Genomic DNA, 9,045 nt, shown 5'->3' with positions numbered 1-9,045 from the left:
CATAACCTTAAACTACCATTAGGTTTCTCCACAATAACTAAATTATGGCACCACTCAATAGGTCCCTGCACTTTTTGTATAATGCTCTCCTTTTCTAATTTGTCAAGAGCCTTTTTTAATTTAGGTTTTATAGACTCAGGAATTCTTCTCTGAGGCTTAACTACTGGCTCTGTTCCTTCTTTTAACTTTATACTATAGCTACCTATGTTACCTAGTCCCTCAAATACTACTTTATCTTTAACAAAAAGGTTTTCTAGCTTTTCTTTGCTTGTGAATATGGTATCTACCTTTTTTATCAAGTTTAAACTAACACAATCCCTTAGGCCCAAAATAGGTACAGCGTTGTTTTGTTGAACTATAATGAATTTAATTTCTGTTTTCTTATCTTTAACATTACAGTCCAAAACTGCTGTCCCAAGAGGTCTTATTTTGTTGCCATCATACACTACTAGAACAGTATCAGTATCTACTAAAGTGGTTTTACTTTCATCAATTTTTAAAAAATATTTATGTGGCAAAATAGAAACCTCACTGCCGGTATCTAGCTTAAAAGGTATGTCAACATCATGCACACTTACCATCTCTATCCAGCATTTATCTTCATGTTTTTCTACAGAATCTACTTCTATACAGTCAATTTGTAAGTAGTCACCTATATCACTACCACTATCACTTTCCACTTCCCGAAGTTCATGCACTTTCCTCTGACTAAATTTGCAGACATTAGCAAAATGATTTTGCTTTTTGCACACAACACATATCTTCCCATAAGCTGGGCATTCTCTGGGCTTATGCATCCTGCCACAAAATTGACATTTCTTCTGTACTGCTACTGCTTGACTTTTATTTCTTAACTTGTTTTCTCTCCTGAAGTCCTTCTTCATTACTGCATCTATTGCTTTCTCATTATTAAGTGCTTTTAACTGTTTCTTACTCATTTCTGCAGCCCTGCAATATTCTACTGCTGTTTTTAAATCCAAATTTGGTGTTCTTAATAGTCTTTCTTGCAGCTCATTATTTTTAATTCCAATTACAATCTTGTCCTTCAACAGGCTGTTTTCAAGAGTACCAAAATTGCACGGCTTTACCAAAATTTTAATATCCGTGAGAAAATGTTCAAAGTCTTCATTATCACCTTGTAGCCTGTTGAAGAACTTGTATCTGTCATAAGTTTCATTTTTAACAGGAGCGCAGTGATTCTCAAAGGCTTGAATTACTTCTTTATATATTTTTTTCTTATCATCCTCTAGTTCGAAAGTTTCAAATACAACCTGCGCCTCCTCTCCCGCTATGTTTAAAAATATAGCTATTTTTGTCTCGTCATCTTTCTTTTCGTATCCCGATGCCTTCATGTAATACTTGAAACTATTATGGAACTGTTCAAAGTTTTTTGCTATGTCCTCATCGAATTTTAGGTTATTTGGTGGTTTAAAAGAAGCCATAATACCTTACTTATTTTCACTACTACTAGTTAGTTGCTAAAAATGTTCTTGTTCTTTTATTTTTCACGTGGCCTTTTTTCTTTAAAGCTTAACCTCAAAGTGGTTTTTATTTTTCTTTCCTGTGTTCACAAAAACACTATTCTTTCCTCTTTATGTTTCTGATGTTTTTCACCTGACACCATGTAGTAATTAGAGATTACCAGATTGTTAATAAAGAACTTTATTGAATAAGCATTGTTATAAACATTGTTATTGTTCTACCTCGAACATCAATCATGCCCCCTCCCGTCCAAGGGCGATGCCATGCCCAGTGACAGCTGACAACCGTCCATAGACACTGTTGCCAGATGTCATCTTAACATTACAACAGACAGTCTGTTACCAACGCACTGTACTCAGCTGAGAATATTTTTTAACAAAAAATCAAAATATTAAATTATTCTCCATTATTTATTTTTTAGTTGTTATATCCACTTGAAAAAGCATAAGATAAATGTGTTTATTGGATTTACTCACTCTCAATTTACTTCTTTCTTTTCCAATCTCCTCATTCTTTCAACATCATGTTACTTACGCACTTTTTTGAGGCTTGCGTACCATTTCCTGCGATGGAACTTGATCAGGATGATTATCGTCCTCTAAATAAGCAGGTTCGTCTAAAATTAATAGATTTATGTAAAATATTGTTATGTGAATTTATGAGATAGCCACTTTACACGTTGCAAGTAATTGCGCAATTTCTTGTAGCAATTGAAATTGCATCGTGTCACACGAGAATTGCACAGAAAAGGTGCAATTACTTGCAGCAACTTCTTGCTGCAAGAAGTTGCAGCTAAATAGAACATGTTCATGCAATTTTTTCTGCAATTGTTATATATAACACATATTATAATTTTCTCAATAATCTAACATTTTTAATCTAATATCTGATAACTCCACTCAAAAAATCACATTTAATTTATAAAAACAACATAACCTCAAATTTATGGTTAGGTCAAAGTTTCTGTCTATTTCTTGTCAGCTTATGCAATTACTTGTACCCTGTAATCATTTTATTGCAGAAATCTAGTTGCAAGTTGCAACTGATTGCAGAAGTTTTTGTTGCAAGAACTTGTGCTATAAATTTCGCAATTACTTGCAATGTGTAAAGTGGCTCAAATGTAGGAACAAAATTTGATTAACTTATTTTTAAAACACTTACCTGTAATTATTGACAGTAATAAAAGACTCCAAGTACTGGATTCTCCGAGTTTTTAGTTTTGAATAAGTGAGATCGTAAATCGTCCCGGTTGATTGATGTTTATCCACAGTTCTCTAGTGTAGAGAATGTCTACACTCTACCTCTTCGAGCGAATAAGTTTTTATCAGTAATTTTGCGATTGAAAATCGCACTTACACAGTTGGGCTTCCACAATGACATGCAACAAGCATGTTAATAAGTCCAAAAATATAATATGAAAACTATTTAAAAAGGCAGTATAACAATCACTCTATATTTATCAATCAACGACATAACCAAACCGTCCAAACCACAGCTGCGCTACAGCTGCCATATTGGATATTTTTTGACATGTCATTTGTGACATCCAATCAAAACAAAGTTATAATGCGCATGCGCCCGGTCGCTAGGTTTTACCATATAAAAATTCACAGTGATTACGCCCGTAAAGAAGTATAACTTCAAAAAAATGAATGTGTGAGTACTTTGTACTTTATACTTCTATTATATGATTTCTTAAAAATAAATATACTTTAAACAGTTTGTTTTAATTTTTTTTAAACACCAAACTAATTTTGTGCTTACCGCTTTCAAAAAAATAAAAAAAGTATAGGATTACTCCGGATTCGAACTCAAGACCTCTCGATCTCTGGCCGAATGCTATACCAAATACGCTACGAGGACTGTGTCTGTATCGGTTGGGACGTACCTAATGACAATTCACGGTAACAAACAGACAAGGTGAAGTATAATAAATATACAATAAAATGTTTTAATAATACTCATCTTACTCCTGAGGAAGACAAATCCAAAGACACAAAAATTATAATAAATATATTTACTAAAAACACTTCTTTTCACACCTTTTCTTGCACTGATATATTTATATACTTCGTCTAATTTACTAACCGCTGCACGTCATCCGCGTCATAGCCTGTGACGTCGCATGATACCAACACGAAATATTTGGCGGTAGGTGTGTTCTTTTTTAGAATCATTTTGCCGAATACACTGGAATTACAGCCACTAGACTTATTATAAACGCGTAGAAATAATATTTGAAAATTTCTATTAATGTTAACCTAAAGAAATACACAATAATATGTTTCATTTAATTTTTATAAATGGATTATAAAGCGTTTTTATGAAACACATTTGTTCGGAACACACTGTAACTGTAATCGAACGAAGGTGACATTTTAGAATAAATTGGTAACATTTATTTGACAGTTGCGGTGATGACACTTTATATTTGTTTATATTCTTTACTATAAGTATCTGTTCTATTATATTTACTGTTTTTATTATTTACTTTACCATAAAAAGATTCTCTACTATAAAAATATAAATTTCACCTAATTTTATCACAACTTGGAATAATCGAGGTATCTGACAACTTTTTTAGTTGTTATTGTAGACATATACAAAGAAACCTATCGGATTCTCCCAAGAGTTCGGAGCCGTTTTTTAATAATTTATTATTAACAATGCAGTGCAAAAACGCTTGCACAGCAAATCTTAAATGATTATAACTTAATTCTTGTTCTCTATTTCTTAAGTTTTTATTTACTTACATTGAATATTAATTTGTTTTGTTGTATAATCCACGTTAACAATAATTATGTGATCTATTTGATTTAAAATGGATTCAGGATTTTTTTATACTTTGGCAACTATGTCAACTTAGATCTCTGGCGTAGATAATGACGTGCAACGGTAAGTAAATTAGACGGACTCTTAACTTGAAAGAGTTAGGTCCGTATTCATAGTCGGTACTCAAGTCTGAGTCGATGCTTAAGGTCGACCTTGAACCAATTCTTATACAAATTTGTATACAAATTTTTTCAAGGTCGACCTTAAGCATCGACTCAGACTTGAGTACCGACTATGAATAGGGGGCTTAGCAACTAAACGCCATACTGTCTGTGTGCGCATGCGCGCAGAATTATGAAATTTTACTCTCAATCGCGCCTAAATAAGTATAACTTCAAAAACGTAAAATTGTAACATAATTCTCTAAAGAACACACTTGAGAAATTGTAGGTAAGTATTAAAATATGGCAAACGTTAACGACGGTGCGGGGTGCATGTGCACCCCACAGTCACTTTTCCAAAAATAGCACGTAAACGGAAAGAATTTTGAATGATGTAATCGTTGTAGAATTGAATTTATTGCAAATAAAAAAATTGACGAAAATAAAAAAAAATATTATAAAAATAGGTGACAAAAAGAAGGTCTGGGGTGCACATGCACCCCGCACCACGGGCTAATCAAAAATTTGCTTGTCGCTGGGTTCTCTCAAAATGGTCTCTTAGTTTGTGATATTGTCTCTGTTTCGTTTTCGTCCGGCCTCACTGTATATTTTGGAATACAAATATTCAATACCTTTTTATCAATACTTTACTGAATACTGTGTACCTACTTGGAAACTCTATTGTAAGTAAGGTAACGTCCAATGTTTGATTTAGTTTCAAACTTCACTAGTTGAGCCTTAATTTATTGGTAAAATCCATACAAGTCTTGTCATCCACAAGAGCTTCTCAACTACGCTAAATATTGACGTGTTTACCTTTACTTATGACGTTGCATTTATATTTCATCTCCCTCAGGAGCTCTCGGTAATCGATCCAATAATATCACATGTCAATATTGACAAATGTGCATCTGTTGTGAGGATTTAGTTGATTAAGATCGTGTTGTACTTGTCGTGTATTGTACAACAACATTTTAGCATAAATGTTACACAAGTTTTTAAAGGGTAAAATTGGTATTGACTTAACAAGAAAATATGTGGGTAATGTTAAAAACTATTTATGTTAGAAATGATGGGAACTGATGCAGGGGGAAGTTAAAAAGCGTTACTTGAGAATAGTGTATCTACAAAAGACTATGAAATAGACGGTGTACTCTTGCATGGTGAATATCATTAAAGTAATATCGGAAGAGACAAACCGAAGAATAAAGCTTGCTTCTTCGTCTTAATAAGGTACCTTATTCTTTCGAACGTTGGCGGTCATCATGACTATTTGTATTATTTTTACAGCTGCTCTAAAAAGCTGGTTAGACGAACACACCACTCTTTAAACGGTACGCTTTCCTAAAATCTTTCCCTGTCTGATATTCTACAGAAACTGGTATTTTGTTCCTTTCACACATCGCCAAGTTATCGCAGTTTTCGTGTCTTGATTTCATTATTCAGTTCTATTTCTTTTGAATGTCTTCGCAATACTACTTTATTCGTGACTCTGTGTACGTAAGATATTTTTAGGATTCTGTCACATCAGGATCAAGTCACATCTCGAAAACTTACACTTTTCTCATTATCGAATTAGTCAGAGTGGCTGTATCTATACCGTACAGGAGGATACTAAATGTGGCTCCTAGAACACAAGGGGTGTAAGTGACAATTTTTAGGAAACTGGTTTAAATACAAAAATGGACTCCAACATACAGAAAACATAATGGCTTCAAACTTTCTGCATATGTAAACTAAACAATAACATGATCAAAAATAAGATGTCATTGAAAACATGCTATTAACAAACTACTGTATACCTAGATTTTTAAATTTGTCTAGAAGTTTGAACAAAGTTTTCTTAAAACTTTCACTTTCACACCTTGTGTTCTAAGGGCGTCAAATATTAACCTAAACATTTCTAAATCTTAACCCTGGTCATTCCTAACACTAACCCTTAGCCAAGCCGCACACCAAAGAAACATGAAACGAAAAATATGAAACATGAAACGAAAAACATGTTTCATGAAACTAAAACACTGCTAAACAAATCTCAAAGTCCGCTTACCAATGAAACGAGTGTGATTCATGCTCATGACACATTTTTATTTTCGGAGAGTTTCATAAATGGCCGGACGTATATTTGTTTGGCACTGGTTTATTTCCATGAAACGTAATTTACGTTTCATGTTTCTTTGATGTGCGGTCGGGCTAACCATTCGCATTTTTATGTCAAAACTAGGTACTATTGCAAAGTTCCATTTTTATAAATGAGTTGCGTTCAATTTTAATTCTGGTCTTTAGATAATTTTCAAAATCGTGAATTTCATTTACTTTAGTTCGAAGTTCATATTTAAACCATAATGTATACTTGCCGTACCTATAAACTTTTTGGACTATTATCTGCACATCTTTAATATTATTTGCCATTACCACGATTGTATCTCCATATTAGCTCAAGTTATTAATTGGGATTCCATTTATTACAACACCAGCTTGTTTCGTTGTCCAGTACCTTTTTCGTAATAACGTCTGAGTAAAAGTTAAATAACAATCAAAAGAGAATGCAAAATTGCTTTACCCCTCTATTAATTTTGATGTCCCTGTATTAATTTTGATGTTGTCTGACTGTGTGTTATCTATTTTTATCTTCTTCTTCTTCTCCTTCTTCTTCTTCTTCTTCTTCTTCTTCTTCTTCTTTTTCTTCTTCTTCTTCTTCTTCTTCTTCTTCTTCTTCTTCTTCTTCTTCTTCTTCTTCTTCTTCTTCTTTTTGTATAGACATGAATCTCTCTGTTTTTTCAATGTGCCTCTAGTAAGTTGTCGTTCCATCGTTTTCGTGGTCTTCCCACTGATCGTCTTCCTATTGGGGAACCGTCTCTCGCTGTCCTGACTACCCTATTTGTTTGTCATTCGGCTTATGTGGTCGTTTAATTCTACTCCTCTGCTTTTCACCCAGTTATTAATGTTGTCCACCTTGCATCTCCGTCGTATATCTGTACTTCTAGCTCTGTCCTATAGAGTCTTACCATTGATATTTCGAAGGGTTTTCATCTCCGCTGTTTCGAGTAATATTTTTTTATCTATTTTTATGTGCGTTATAATAAAACTTTTCTATTATTCTTATAACTCGCTTGTTTATTTGCTTTTGTTTCAAAATTCTCATGAGTTGATCGTATCTTGCTAGGTCAAATGTCATTTCATAATTTATAAAACAGGCATATAGTCCGTCCCAAACCCTTTTTTCAGTGCGTCACAGATTATCGAATTCTCTCTAACGCATTACAGTTGGAAGTGACAGAAAAAAATTGTACCTCTGTGATTATTATACATTAAACTGAGAAAATTATGTATTCCTTGACGGGTATTTGCATATTGCATATTAAAACGGATTTCCACTTACATTTGTATAATTCGTTGGCGATTACAATACTCTAAATAGATAACCGATCAATGAGGCGAGTAAAGATAATTTAACACAAAAATAATCGATCATATTATGGTAAAATGACAATTGTAATTTCTAGGTCAGGAATTTGTCAACGACGTAAATATAAATATTTTATGTCATTTGTATATTCGGGATTGTATAGTGAAATTTGATATTATATATTTATTTAATTTTACAATAAACTATTTTAAATATTAACATTCTGGCAAATATTTGTATAAATATTGATGTTTATATAAATATAAATATTCTGACAACTGTCAGATTTAACTAAAATGTCATTTAATGATTTGCGACATTCTTAAAATCCTATGACGTCAAAATTAATGACGCACGAAAAAAAGTTTGGGATCTACTATAACTATACACATCTTTATTTACGTTCAAACAGCATTGCGTTTGAATAATGCGTTTAAATATAATAAAGTCTTCATAGTTCCCACTACATTGGAGGGATGGGAATAATAACAAGAGTTATTACCACTTATCATCAAACACCTAAGAAACAATAGTTATTTTACTAATAAGAAAAACAAAGATGATCGCATCCAGAACATAAAACTGACTATTAATATTATAGAGGAAAATACTTGAAAAATGTTTGGTCTACTCACACAGTTTTATTAAGGAATGTGGAGGTTGTTATATAGAGCGTCTCTATAACAGAATGTCCACAGTTATGCTTTTATGCCGATTTTGATAGCATTATCAATACCTACATGTAAAATTATTATCAGTACACAAACAAAAAAATTAATTGGACACTGTTTATCGCTCCACAGATACATTATATTATGGCATATTTGGTTTAATATGATCCTGATATACAAGTATATCCCCAATACAGTGTGGCAAAACCAAATGGAATAAATTCAATATTTCGTAAACCAGCGACTTTAAGGAAAAATGCCGAAATAGGTCAATTTTTATTTTTAAATTACGATTTTTTGGCATATATATCATATAAGTGATTACGTCATCCATCTACAGTCCTTACAATATAGATACCGTTACACGTCATTATCTACGTCATAGATCTAAGTTGACATTATGGCCCAATTACAAAAAATTATTAAATTCATTTTAAATCAAATACTTATAATACCGGGTGTCCACTTATATTTTCCCCCGTTTTAACTGCCTATAACTTATAAACTGCTCAAGATAGAAATATCCGGTTTTCGCTGGAATGTTTTATTT

This window comes from Diabrotica virgifera, chromosome 4 (genome assembly GCF_917563875.1).
Source record: "Diabrotica virgifera virgifera chromosome 4, PGI_DIABVI_V3a".
NCBI lineage: Eukaryota > Metazoa > Arthropoda > Insecta > Coleoptera > Chrysomelidae > Diabrotica > Diabrotica virgifera.
This window is presented reverse-complemented; position numbering follows the sequence as displayed.